The sequence below is a fragment of the Lepidochelys olivacea genome (genome assembly GCF_965140295.1).
Source record: "Lepidochelys olivacea isolate rLepOli2 genome assembly, chromosome: 5".
NCBI classification, from domain to species: Eukaryota; Metazoa; Chordata; order Testudines; family Cheloniidae; genus Lepidochelys; species Lepidochelys olivacea.
In genome coordinates this window covers 73,615,335-73,630,738 of record NC_140415.1, presented here as the reverse complement: position 1 = coordinate 73,630,738, position 15,404 = coordinate 73,615,335, and positions in this window count along the sequence as shown.

Below are 15,404 nucleotides of genomic sequence, written 5' to 3'. Positions count from 1 at the left end.
TGCACTCTTCTGGGAGAGTCAGATTCTGGTCTCTGCACCAATGCACATTTAAGGATTTCACATAATGTAGAACAGCTTCAATAAATAAAACCCACCCCCAGAATAGCCTCCTCTAGCCCAGTGATTAGGCACTTGCCTGGAAAACAGACCTGGGTTCAATTCCTTGTTTTGAATCAGGCAAAGTGAAGATTTTACCCTGGGTCACCTACTGCCTTGAGTGCTCTAACCACTGGGCTATTGGGTAGGTGTGTGAGTAAGCTCTTCGTCAATGTTTTCTGCAGGGCCTGATCGGGTAGGCACGCTCTGGGGTGGCTTCTGAGAATTCCTACCAGACAGAGTCCCACAGGCAAGATAGGTGCTGGAACACCAAGTTTGAGGATTTCACCAGGGCTTAGATGTGACCTGGGTGCCAGGTGTCAAGACTTAGGTGGCTTTGGGTAAGCCCACTAACAGCAATGTCGATGCCAAGGGGAGTTCAGGCAATTAGTTACCTAAATCCCTTTGTGGATCTAGCTGCCACATGCTAAGGAGCTTGGTCACCTAAGAAATATATAAAATTACAATAAGCTGTTTCTGTTGGTACATCTATAGTGGAACATTAGATTGGTGCCTTTGTGACTTCCAGGACAGGTTGCAGTATTTTGGGGCATACTAAATGTAGACCTGTTTGGAGAGTGGGGGAAAAATAAGAAAGTATGTCGGTTTAGCCTTGAAAGTTGGGGAGGTTTTTTGAAGGGGGGGGGGGGGAGAGTGTAACCCAGCAATAGGCCTGTTCTGAAAATGGAAAACACTTTTTGTGAATATTTTCCTGTGTTGATCAAAAGTGTTTTTGTTTTGTTTTTGTTTGTTTTTTTAATGATATTTTTCCCCAGGTGGCTCGCAGTAAATGTCCTGGCTGAACATTCAGCCAAATACTAAATGTGGCGTTTTGATGATCGAGGACTGGAAGGCAAATAGTACGTGAACATATACTGTTACTTGTATTACATGTTTTAATGTTATTGATACATATAATACCAATACTGCACAGTATTTGGTACTGACATTACAACAGTAAAACAATAGTGTTGAAAGGTGAGTTAAATTCAGAATAGGGTTGATATAAGTCACTGGAGTATATGTGAGGCACTAGCATAATGAGATGGTGGTGTCTTTCTTGGTGGTGGTTTGTTTTTGAAGTTCCTATGACGAAGAAATTAACTGCATTGTGCTCTTGCTGTCTCTTAATTACAAACAGAAACAAAAAAATCTTCTTTTAATGGGAGCTGGTAAAAAAAATTATTTGGGGGAGTGTCATAAATATAAAGGGAAGGGTAAACCTCTTTGAAATCCCTCCTGGCCAGGGGAAAGCTCCTCTTACCTGTAAAGGGTTAAGAAGCTAAAGGTAACCTCGCTGGCACCAGACCAAAATGACCAATGAGGAGACAAGATACTTTCAAAAGCTGGGAGGAGGGAGAGAAACAAAGGGTCTGTGTGTCTGCCTATATTCTGTCTTTGCCGGGGATAGACCAGGAATGGAGTCTTAGAACTTTTAGTAAGTAATCTAGCTAGGTATGTGTTAGATTATGATTTCTTTAAATGGCTGAGAAAAGAACTGTGCTGAATAGAATAAATATTTCTGTCTGTGTATCTTTTTTGTAACTTAAGGTTTTGCCTAGAGGGGTTCTCTATGTTTTTGAATCTAACTACCCTGTAAGGTATCTACCATCCTGATTTTACAGGGGGGATTTCTTTATTTCTGTTTACTTCTATTTTTATTAAAAGTCTTCTTGTAAGAAAACTGAATACTTTTTCATTGTTCTCAGATCCAAGTGTTTGGGTCTGTGGTCACCTATGCAAATTGGTGAGGCTTTTTATCCAACATTTCCCAGGAAAGGGGGGGTGCAAGTGTTGGGAGGATTGTTCATTGTTCTTAAGATCCAAGGGTCTGGGTCTGTAGTCACCTAGGCAAATTGGTGAGGCTTTTTACCAAACCTTGTCCAGGAAGTGGGGTGCAAGGTTTTGGGAAGTATTTTGGGGGGAAAGACGCATCCAAACAGCTCTTCCCCAGTAACCAGTATTAGTTTGGTGGTGGTAGCGGCCAATCCAAGGACAAAGGGTGGAATATTTTGTACCTTGGGGAAGTTTTGACCTAAGCTGGTAAAGATAAGCTTAGGAGGTTTTTAATGCAGGTCCCCACATCTGTACCCTAGAGTTCAGAGTGGGGGAGGAACCTTGACAGGGAGAAATTTTGAAATTTCAAAGTTGCTTCTGTTTCACGGAGCTGAAAATAGAACAGGAGGTTGTTTTTGTTTTTTGGGGTTTTTTTCATTTTTTTGAAATTTTTTTTCATGAAATGTGTGTTTTTGGGGGGGAATCTTAAATTTTCAAAATTGTCAAAAAATATTTTTTTCCTCCTTTCTCCCCCTTTTTTCCTTTGTGTGACCAATTCAATAAAATGACTGATGCCCAGGGTTTTGACTGATAGAGGTAGCAGGGACTTAGGGTAATGTGCTGAAATGGATCGAGTCCTTATCTATTGACACTACAAGCTAGTGGTGTGCTTCCCAACTGAGGTAGACATATTTGTGCTAGTTCTCAGTGAGCTAGCTCACCTAAAAATAGTAGTGTCGGTCTGGCAGCCTGGGCAGTGGCGGCGTGGGCGAGCCACCCCGAATACAAACTTGCCATGGGCAAACTTCTCATGCTGCTGTTCCTACTGTCCAGGCTACTGCAGCTACACTACTTTATTCAGCACACGCGCTCAGCGAGTGCTCGCACAAATATGTCAAAATGAGCTGGTAATTAATTACACTCCCATCTTGTGGTATAGACGCAAACTAAGGGACCTACTACTAGCAACAGCGGAATGTGTTTGAAGTCAAATGATAGAGGCCTGTGCTTTTACGGCTGAAGGACAAGAGTTTTTTAGTACTTGCTTTCTGTGCGATTTAAATAGTAATTGTGTCTGTAGCCTGTAGCATCTGAACTTGCACCATAGGGAGCCCTTTTATTAATTGTGGACATTTAGACACACATCCTTCCTCTGGATGCCCACATTAATTTAGGTTTCAGAGTAGGAGCCGTGTTAGTCTGTACACAGCAAAAAGAAAAGGAGGACTTGTGGCACCTTAGACTAACCAATTTATTTGAGCATAGCTCACGAAAGCTTATGCTCAAATAAATTGACTAGTCTCTAAGGTGCCACTAGTACTCCTTTTCTTTTTGCACATTAACTTAGCAACTTAAATAGGCATTTACATGCTTTAGTGCAAATTTGAGCTTCCAGATGAGGGGTTCGCACATTCCATTTAGGGACCTACCTTTGAAAAACGATTGCACAGACCAAATTCAGAGGTGAAGTAGATGGCGGTGTTAGGTGCATGTTGATAAGTAATTACATGTTAAGGGGGATTAAGAGTGGGGTTGTAGCAAGAAAAGCAACCACCAGGAAGGTGTTATAAGATAAAGCAGCCTGTTTCTTTCTTCTTCAGTCACACGAGTTTACACTGAAGTTGGTGTAAGATCATCTATGCTGACTCACCAACATGCAATTTACACAACCACATCTGTATCATTTCTGCATATTGTCCCCAGTCTCTTCTGAGCACCCCTTTTCTTCTTTTTTTTTTTTTTAAATTAAAAAAATTCATTGCCAGCTCCGCAATATACATGTTGTTCAGTTTCAGAAATTTTTGTGTGGCATGATGCAGCTTCAAATACAAGGAAGGTAACTGCTCAGAAGAAATCAGTGTATTTATCCACATCCGGGTAAAATATAGGCAGACAGGTTATTTTATTGTGTGTTTTCTCCTGGGAATATAATGGTTGCAAATGTAAATGTTATCCAAATTATATATCTGAGCTCCTTCATTTTCAGTTTAAACTGATTTAAAAAAAAATCCCCAGTTTTACAAAAAGTAGTATTTGTTTTTTTTCTGATTTTTCACCCTACTTTTGTGTCATTCAAATATATAAAAAATAACTTGTTTTATTAGCTCATGCAATGTATTGTATTTTCCTATCTGTATTACAACAACACATTAGTCTGTGTGAATATGCAAAGCTGCCTGTTGAAGTAAGGCTATGTATTAGTCAAGAAGATACACCCAATAAACAGAAGCAGCCACACGAGCTCTGAAGTTTGTGCATATCTGAACGTAGTGATGAATCTCACACCCATTACTTACACATTTCAAGCTGTTAGCAGATAACGGTTTAAAGATCTGACACACTAAAAGGGGAAGAGAATGAAAATCTGTATCAGAATAGGTTTCAGAATATAAAGGAGTATTCAACAGTTTTAAAAAAACATAACCAGGAGAAAGAATGAAGCTGAGCATATAAGCTGCAAATGGTGTGGCCCAATTTTTAAATGTAAATATTTGTAGGTTAATAGTTCAAGTCTGCAACAATAAACTGTTTATTCAAATGAAAAGTTTTATTTGGGGATTAGAGAGATATATTATTTTCTCAAACTCAGAGGTGGCATTGTGTTTTGAGTTCTGTTTTAGTTCTGCAGCAAACCACATTAAATTTCATTCATCAAAGCATTAATCTGCTGAATTCTCCCCCCCACATCCTTTCATCCACCAAAATAAACCCTGATATTTACTCAGAAAAATTACTGTTTTTTTTTCCCCACCGATTTTTACCTGTTTTTGTTGTTGTAGTAATAAGCACCGATAAATTCATGGGGAAAAATTAAATAAAATAAAAACCGAAAACAAAGGGCACTATATATATATATCTAATAAAAGAGGTGTGGCCAAAATCTCCTTTGAGATATGCCGGTGCAACTGCAGTCACTTCAGTGAGATTGAAGTCTTATAGATCAGTGGCTCTCAAACTTTCCAGACTGCTGTACCGCTTTCAGGAGTCTGATTTGTCTTGTGTACCCCAACCTTCACCTCACTTAAAAACGACCTGCTCACAAAATCAGACATAAAAATACACACGTGTCTTAGCACACTATTACTGAAAATAGATAAGTGGCAAATTTGACCCACGGGATTGATTCTCCATTGTCTCATACCAAGTTTAATATCAGTGGAATTCCACTGACTTCAGTGAAGCTATCCTGGTGTAAAACTGAAGTAACAGAGTGGATAATTAAGTATATTGCCCCTAATAACAACTATTCCCTTTCTTCCTATGTGATGTGTGACTATTTTTCACATCAGGGATTTGAGGTTTTTTTAAATAGCTAGTTCTATGGAAACAGAAACACTGATTGCCATTATCATGTCACATAAAGAGAAAGTGTATTAAGTTGGCATAAATAGTTTGTGTACTGTAGGTATGACTGTTATGAAATAACTGGAAAGGGAAAGAATGAACATTGGCCTGGGACTACAATGAAATTATAAGACCTGCTTTATTAAAAATACATCCCTGTTTGCCTTCTTACAGTGCTTAATCCACTTCATTTCCTTGCTATGAACAGTTCTTGTAAAGGGCTCTTACCCACTGTCATGTTACCAAATGCAACAAAAGAGTTTAGAACTCTGTTGACACACATTTCATCTATGTACCACTTCCGTGCTATGTCGTGTTAGTTGGCCTTCTACTATTCTGCACCCATCTGAATGTCTTAGCTGATGCCGGTTTTGAACGTGGACTTTGAATATAGGCTTTTGAACTTTCATTTCTAACTATAAAGAAAAAATTAAGTGAAAGCTTTATTAAGGGAATGAACTTTTTTGCAGTCCTTATGTGATAGGCTGTTATCTTGGTTAACTCCAGAGCTTGAGCTGAGAACTTCCAGAGCTACAAGCACAAGTATCTACAACCTGAGCTAAAGAGACAAGCTCTATAGCCGGCTTATGGATGTAGCAAAGAGGTGCTTACAGAACACACTGACCAGTGAGTTACATACTTCTGTGATGACAGGTAGCTCTACCTGAGCACCAGAGGTAATCAGCAGTTCAAATCCCAGACAAGCCCCCACTTACCTGACATCTTGACTGACACTAGAGGTTGAACCAAGGACTTCCAGAGCTTAAAAGCATGTCTCCACAATTTGAACTAAATAGATAGATTCTTTGGATGGGGGCTGTAAACCGACTCCTATCCTCATTGGATTGGGCACAGAGGGAAACACAACACACACTGATCAATGGGATACATTTGTATTCACCTCCAGTAGATAATATTCCAATATTGCTTTGATTCAAAGGGGTAAAGAGCTGTTTACCCCTTTTTGTGATGTTTACATGAAGCGAAGCAAACTAAACAGAAAATCACAAATTTAGCATTGTGGCCTCAGGGGAAGGGGGAGAGAAATGTACCCTAAAGAGCAAACATTTGGTCTATTGTTATCAGTGTCCTAGTTTTAATTATGTACCTGCTAAAACAAAATGGCCTCTATGGAATCTGTTTGCGAATTAAGGGCTGCAGTCTGCTATTCTGTTAATTCAATATTGAATGTTTAGTTGTAGATCATGCCACAGTACGTGACGCAGCCGCAAAAAGGTTAATCCACTCTATGAAGTTTGCCCTTACAATCAGCCATTTATCACAAAGTGTATGAAACTCAGAGATCATAGGGCAAGAGCAGCTGGTGAGAGTTTGTTTTGATGATTTAATGTTTGTAGCTTGACCTTTTGCTAAAGAATTTTGATGAGTAGAGTTGTCTGAACCAGAATAATTTCTATTCACCTCAGCAGCCTACTCTTGTCGTGTAACTTCAGTTAAAGTCAATTTGAATGAAACTGTGGGGAAGGATGGTAAGGTATGTGACTAGTAGCTTCTGGATCTTTTAATGCTGGTACTATCAACAGAATGGAGAGAAACAGTTTTTCTTATTAAAATCTATTCATCATCTTCAAAATTATCAAGGTGGAAGAAACAGCACCCAGGAACCTGATATCTGGTCTTTTTCCAATGGCACAGAATTTAAATTTGCAAATGAAGCTCCAGGGTTTTTTTTTTGAGATGGCAGCTGTAATCAGCCTGGCCGTTTCCATACTAAATCATAAATTATTTTAAAATGTTACTGTACGTGTATTAGTCTCAAAATAGCCACAGTAATTGCACTAGCATCTGTTGGTGAATGCCAGACTCACACATGCAAGTGCAGACGGGGAGTTAGCTGTGCAAAGCCTCAATTTGTATGCATAGATGGATGCGTATCCAAAATCTCTTTGCCATTTTCTGAGACTGTGTTTGACACTTATCGTGAGGGCGCCATGTATTACATGATTCAGAAGCCATGGAATTCTCTCCTTGCTGCAGAACTGTTATGCTCCCGAACCTCAATTCTCATCTTAATAAAATCATGTTTGTAGCCCATGTGCATATGAAAGAGCTTGAGAATGTGAACTTGATGTAATATAGAAAGCATACTTGATGTAGTGATCTCTGCCCAAATCTGCACTAAAAAAAAAATCTCTGTAGTATAAATTGGTCCATTTATGTTATGTCAACTCTGAAACCTAAAGATGGCAACATGCAACATACTGATAAACAAAATGTGGAAACTACAGAAAAACTATATAAAATAAAAATAAGTCCCACTGAGGCTACTGTACTGTCTGCGTTGAGATTTTTAATGGAATCTATTCTGAAAATCCACAGTTTCAGAAATATATCTGAAGCTGTTGCAGACCTTATACCAGAATGCTGTAGAATTCAGAAAGCTTAGCACAGAATTTAGGTCCAGCTTTGCTGTCAGTTACTTAGTGCCTTGCCTCTAGTGTTTTAAATCCATGTTCTTCATGTTATTTATTATGTAACCTGATAAAGGACTATGTAGAAGGGCAAATCTCATGGGCCTGTAAGATAGTGACCACCCCATATTCTACATATTTATGATTTGTGGGTTCCAAATGCTATACCTAAGTTAAAAATGTAATGTATAAATGTAAATATAAATATAAAAAGCTAGAATAAAAATAGCCCCTCAAAAACTACTTTCAGCACAGTCTTATTTCTGATCTTCCAAATTCAGACACCTACATATGTTACTTAAAGAATGAGACACAGACATTTGAAAACTCTTGACAATTATTTTTATTCACACTTCTACATGAACATTAAAAAAATTTGCATAAGCAGGATTATCTATGATTAATTTTGAGGATGTAAACAAAGTTCTATCAGACATGAAACTTATAAATAATGCAAGGTATATTAATAAACAACTCCACAATATGTCTTAACCCTACTTTTGTCAGGCTTCACTTTGCTCTTTACATTTGCAAACTCTAGCGAATAGCAGTTTGGCCTTTCTGCATCGGCATCCCAGGGTCCAACATGAAAGGCAGAGCTGTACAATGGCTAGAGGAGGAGAATAGAAGACAGGATTTCGAGTTTCTGTTTCTGTTCTAGCACTGAGTTGCAGTGTGACTTTGGGTAAGTCACTTAACTTCTCTGTACCGCATCTGTATGCCATCTTTAAGGTGGTGATAAGATTTACTTCTCAGAGTATTGTGAAGTTTCATCTACTAATGTGTGAAAACACTTTGAGATCCTCAGCTATAGAGGATGCAAAATATCCACTGGTACTGGTCCACAACTGGGTGATACTTTACTCCCACAAGGGGATGAAAAATGTGGTAAAAGAAGCTGATTATTACTGTATCCTAATGATACCTTCCAAACTGGAATGTTTTTTTCAAAACTAAACACTAAAGTATGAACAGTTTCCAGGTTATTGCCTGAATGCAAGGCACTATATCCTATGCAGCATATTAGGCCTAAATTATATTGCACGGCTCCTGGATTCAGATACTGCTGCCTCTCCCTGCAAGCTCTCTTGCACTCTGACACGGTCCTCTTCCAGTTTAAGTGCATAAAGCCCTTGGGTGTATGGAGAGGCCAATTCTCTTGCACAGAAGGTAAAGGAAAGAATTCATGTGCTAAACATCTTTTATTTAAAAGATGTGCAAACTGCCTTGGAGAAGTTATCTGAGAGGAAGCCGGACTTGGCAGCAGGGTTAGGAACAGTTGAGGCTTTTGGCACATGAGAAAATATGGGAGAATATCTGAGTTTTGGTACTCTTAAAGTAACTGGGACTTCAGGCTCCAGGGAGGGAATACACCTTCCCTTTTCCTCATGGAAGGGGAAGAGGAGATTTTAAAATAGAGGCAGGTGGGGGTCAAGGGGGAGGGAGAGACTGGATTTCTTTCTTCACCCCAGCAAAGTCTCCCATTGTTCTCTGCCCTAATATCAATGGCTATTAGGTACATTTAGCTTGGTGTTCTCCTAAAAGGGGTCCATGGTGAAATAATCAGCCATCTTGACACAAACCTGCCATCACTGGGTTTCAGAGTTAACACCATACTGAAATAAATGGTGCCCTACCTGAGACTGTCCCTACAAAGTGTGATCAAAAGTTCTGTAATTATAAACAGAAAAACTTCTATACAATAGCACAATAGGGCCTGACTGTGCAACCCTTCCTTGGTTTGTTGGACATGTACTCACCCGAGTAGTCCCATTGCCTCCCTCCATTACAAATTTGCTGTCTCCCTTTACCTCCTTCCTTGCTAAGCAACTCTAGTTCTCCTTTCTGACTCCTGTGCCCACAGTCTCTATCAACTTCTCAGTGACTCCTCCACAACCCATATCCCCTTTCTTACTGGAACAGGCTTTTGCCAATTTTTTCAATTAAAAAAACTGTTGCTATCAGTATCTATCCTCTACCTATATCCCCTCCCTCCTTTTCTCTGATTCCAGAACATCACACCTATTCCCCAACAACCCATAAATATGTTCTCTCTCCAATGACTTTATTTCCTCCTGACTTCCATCACTCCCTCTGTCACCCTCTCCCTTCCCCTTATTCTCAGTCATCTCCCAAAGTCTCTTATTAGATAATCCCCCACTGTGAACTTCTTAATGAACTAGACTGACATTGTTCATGGAAATATAATGAACTGCAAAAACATTCTGGGAAATATTTAATACATTATTGTAACACTTGCCATAGTTTTTCATTTGGAACACAAATTATTTGTTCCAAATTGATCTGAAGTATAGTCAGCTAAACATTCATAAAGTAAAATACAGCAAGTAATTTATAATATTTGCATAATGAGTGCAGAGGCAAGGACTTTCCTTCCTCCCACGACCCCTCCTGTTCCCCAGAAAGACAACCTTGTACCTCTACTGCACAAGGAATTTCCATTTTGAATGCAGTCGGTCTGTGAATTTATGGTGTAATTTTTTTCCTGGCATGATTTATCAAGAAAAAGCAGTTCTGCAGACAGCTAATATGCTACTGGAGAGATGGAACATTGGTCTATAATATTTAGTAATAGAAAACAAATATGAGACAGTGATCCTCTTCATATGCCCACACAATTTATACCCAGGGCAAAATGCATGCAAAAAATACTTACAGATATTGAGCCTGATTCTGATCTGAGTTATACTATGGTGTATCAGAAATATCTTGTGGTATAAGAACATATATAGACTAGATTAGTCCAGTGAATTCAGCAGAGTTACTCCAGTGTAAAACCAAAGTAAGGGAGATCAGAATCACACCTGCTGTAGTTTGTGTGATAAACCACCCATCGGCATCAAAAACATTTCACTAAAGATTTAGGGGACGTGCTAGTAGGAGTAATAAAAATAATACTTATTTAGGTTTCGGACATCAATTATGTCCTAGCTGCCTTGTATAAAAAATACAATAGGCTCGCATACAAATATCAAATTGCCCCAATGTGCTGAGCTGAAGGCTTTCTGGAATTAAGTTTTTAAACGTAGAAGCAAGGTCAGTAACCCTACTGAGGTCAGAAGGAAAGGCATTACAGCACCCAAGCTTCAAAAACAAAAACTCCAGTTAGCAAGAGTTTTGTCCACTCCAGGGCTCAATTTGGGAAAGGTCACATCAGAGCAATGACCCAATACTTTTGTTGAGGCTGCCATTTTGTTCTTCATACGGTCAACTTTCATTTAAAAAAATAAATAAGTTTCTAGCCTTTCTGGTTTGGAGATGTGGTGGACTTAACCCCCCAAAAGCTAGCGAAGGCACCTAATTAGTCATGCTTTGCACCTAGGGAGGTGAGTAGCTAATTGGCTCCTGGCCAGAGAAGGCAAAGCGAAGGCATAATAAGTAGACTGAATTCAGAGTAACAGCCTTGTTAGCCTGTATTCGCAAAAAGAAAAGGCGTACTTGTGGCATCTTAGAGACTAACCAACTTATTTGAGCATAAGCATGCAAATAAATCCAATGAAGTGAGCTGTAGCTCACGAAAGCTTATGCTCAAATAAATTGGTTAGTCTCTAAGGTGCCACAAGTACTCCTTTTCTTTAAGTAGACTGAAGCAGCTCAGTTGAGGGAGGGAGTCTGGGTCACGTCTCTCTGGCTAAAAAACGCCCAGAAATAGGATACATAATGAAAATGGGGGCTGCGTACTACAGTGGCAGTGTAGGCTACTGCAAGGGAAGCCCTGAGATATAGTTTGTAAGTAGAGACGAAAAGACGTAAGTAGCCCAAGAGGTTTGGACTTGTACCCTGGAAGGGGTCTGAACTTAGGTGACTTGGCCGGAGCCACAGAAGACTTGTGACTAGAAGCTGGCAGCTGGCAGTAGCTGCTAGAACTGAAGATAGCAGCAACATCCGACTGCACTGTCAGGCAGCGCTCTAACGGTGCGTGAATCCTGCCACAGGAGGGAACTTTGAAAACATAAAGTGAGGGTAAACCAATGCAGCAATGTCTGTGTGATTCTTCAGATAGCCTGAAACAGTAACTTTGAGAAGGATGTTCTGCCCCATGAATTTCAATATGTGATGATGGGCAACTCATAGGCTCAATAATGGTGATTTAAGTGTCAACATTGTGAACTATTTCACTGCTGGTAGAAAGGAGAGGGAGGTTACATATCTCCACAATCTATTCTAATCGGCATCTAATTTTGGTGCTGTGAGTGGATGGCACTTGGGAGAGGATCACTGCTTTTTTCCCAGGTGCAGAGCCCAAAGGACAGAAAGACGGAGCAGGGCACCTGAGTCTCCATCCATCCAGGATGACCCACCCCTGCAGCAGCAGGGCCCGTGTCTGCCCTGGGGCTGGATGTGGGGCTAGATGGATCCCTCCCTGGCTCCAGTGGCAGCTGTCCTCCCTCTGCTTGAGGCTGCTTGCAGACTCAGCCAGACATCACTGTGTCAGTTACACTCAGATCACATATTTTCTTTGCAACTATGAGGGCTAGAAACATTATTTGTTTTTAGGAAAGCTTACGTTCTGACAGCACCAGACTCTGGGATCCAGGGCTCTAGACATATGCCTAGTGGGGGGCTGAATCCCGCTGACAGGGACCCAATCCTGAGGAGCCCAGGATGACCCACATAATCCTATTTTGAACATCTGAACAATCTGTTGTAAGTAGCACCTCAAGTGGGCAGAGCTCAGCTTGTGGGTGGAGCTTGGGAGAGCACCACCACTTTTTTTCCTCAGTTCAAGCCCTTGTCTATTTCAATCAGGCCTGATCAGTGTTGCCAACTCTTGCAATTTTATCATGAGTCTTGTGATACTTGGTAAATTGCTTAAACTCTCTGCCGCAGGAGATGTGCGATTAGGTGAAAGTCTCAGGGTTTTTTGTTTGTTTGTTTGTTTTTTAAGTAACCTTCCAGCTCTCATGGTTACAGAGAAAGGTTTGAAAATGTGACCCATATCCTCTGTAAAGGCTCAAAACCCAGAAGGCAAATAACATTTCCCCATACATTTATGATTTTTAAGCTGATCTCCTGATTTTGGGGGGCCTGTCCCATGATTTTTAAAACAGTTTTCTTTTTCTGTCATTCCTTCTCCTCCTCCGATTCCAGCCATTGCCATGTATATACATCAGACCATACCTATCATAAACATCCAAATTCAAGATGAGCCATTTTGAGCTACCACAGGCCTCTGAGGGTGGATGCTGCATGCCACCCAAGTGTAGGCTGAGTGTAGTAAGATTACTTCCACTCCCAAATCAGCCACAACACTGTGGTTACATTTGTAAAGACATGTCCATTCAAAAGACAGCTGAACGGAGGATAAGGCCCTCTGCCTGAATTTCCCAACTGTAGTGCCTAGGACACTATAGATACATAGATTATAAATATGTGTATATATTGTTGCTGCTGGTTTAGGCATATATTGTCTTCAGGCAAATGGGATCAGTTAATATAAAAAAGTGTCCAATTAGCTGCTTGCAAACACAATTGCATGTTATGAGCACATAACTCTGGTAAACGTGTGTGTAAATTAGGTATGCAATTGCACGTGTATTTTGAATATTCAGTTGTATGACTACACTGAAAATTTGGCCTTCAGTTTCTCATTCTATGCCTAGTCTAAAACATACAGCCTTTCATTTGTCTCATTTATGTTGTCCTTTCAGTCTTAAGTTATTCTAAGCCACAACCTTTCTCCCCTGAGCGAAGGAAACATTTCACCAATATTAATACAATTGCATTCTAAGCAATGAAGCTGTATCTTTGTTTCCCCGGGCATTTCGTACCTGTGATGAAATGTTGTTCATATTTTGAAACATCATATATTAATCGTCTACTAGATTCTGTAAGGGAGAAGCCATAGATGAGAATCTATTTCGAACACATGGAAAGCTGAATTCTGTCTCAAAGAACAGATTTTGCAAACTTGTTACCCCCATGTAAATTTCTGAGAATGAAAGGTGCTTTACAGTTATTTAGGTTGCAAAAGGCCAGTGTAAGGAACTAAGAGGTGGTGAACAGCTATGAAGGAAGAACAAGCACCAGAGAGGAGCCTGAGGAGTTTCTAAGACATTCTGTTGATGACATAATTGCTGGGAGATTTCTCCTCGGTCTCTGTTTAAACCCTGGCAGAATTTGAAATATATGTCTGTATCTTGTGCTGGAGACAGAAGCTGCTGTCTTGTGCGAGTGGGTTACTGGTGGTCAAATGTGGTGGTGCCTGGGCTTTTCTCCATCTGGGTCATTGTATTGGTATAATTAAATTGGAACATTAAAAAATTAACATGTCTTCTATTCTGTTTGCTAGTTTGAGGTTTCTTACAATTTCATTAGCATCCTGATTAAATCTCTCCAGAACGTTCACATCAATTATTATTAATCAATCTATTGAATAGACTGTAGTAGCTCCCAAAGGCTCCGGTCAGAATTGGGGAACTGTTGGGCTGGGTGCTGTACAAAAACTTGTGTAGAAATGGGTCTGTGCCCTGAAGGGCCGATAATCAAATCTGAAGCAAAATATGAGTTTGACAATCAAAGGGAGGGAGGACATAGGCAGTGAAAATAAAACCATGTAGTTTAGCTGCTGCACAACTTGAGGCCCCCAAATATCTGAATTTTAAAACTAAATAGATACAAAAATCATCCAGCCTAGCCAGGATCTCACACTAGATGGTCAAAGTGATTCCTTCCTGCCTTCTAGATGAATTGCTTCATACCAAGCCATCAATGTACAGAGCTTAAAATGTTTTTTCCCATGAAGTAGTTCCTATATTAATATGCAACTAGAAAGTTCCCCTGTGTCTTGTCGTAATACTGGCTTTGATTCATCCTATTTTAGGGCCTGATTCTTCTCTATGGAAGTCAGTGGAAGCTTTGCCACTGACGTCAATGTATGATAGATCAAGCTCTTAATGAGGCCAGGTCTACACTACTCACCTATATCAGTGTAACTACATCGCTCAGGGGTGTGAAAAATCCACACAATGTAGTTACATCTACCTAACTCCCCCGGGTAGACGTGCTATGTCAATGGGAGAGCTGCTCCCATCCACATAGCTCCCGCCTCTCGGGGAGGTGGAATAACTACGCCAACAGGAGAAGCGCTCCCATCAGAATAGGACCACCTTCAATAAAGTGCTACAGGGTGCAGCTGTAGCGTTGTATGTGAAGACAAGCCCTGAGTAATGAATCAGATTTCAAGCAAGATAATGAAACCAACAAACGGCCTGCTCTGAAACAGTGGAAATTAAAAAAAACAGTGCAGCTTATTGTAATTACCAACAGCCTGTGTTATTACTCTTCTGCCTACTTTACACACAATTTCTACTAGAAATTGTTCACAATTTGAACTAGAAGGATCTTTGGTTTTATAGCCTGGCATCCTTTCTCCGAAGAGAAAGTTCCTCTACATGTTTTAATAGAGAACTCTTCAAATAAAAGGGACAGACAGTGAAGGGGGGCAGGTTGTTGCTCTTTTTTGCAAAAGAGGCCCCATTATACACACATTCTTTACAACATGTTGTTTTCCAGGTGCTCATACATGCTCCAACACCAAATAATTAACTCTTAGCTAAGGTTGCCTGACTGCATGCCCTCTGATGCAAGCTGTAGAAAACTAGAAAATACGTAGTTAAATCATCAATGCCCCATTTATACTGTACTCATCAGTTCTCCCTTCTGAATCGCATCTACTTCTGTTCCATCACTCACAGCTCACATGTCGCCACCTTCATCCCAAACAACCATCAG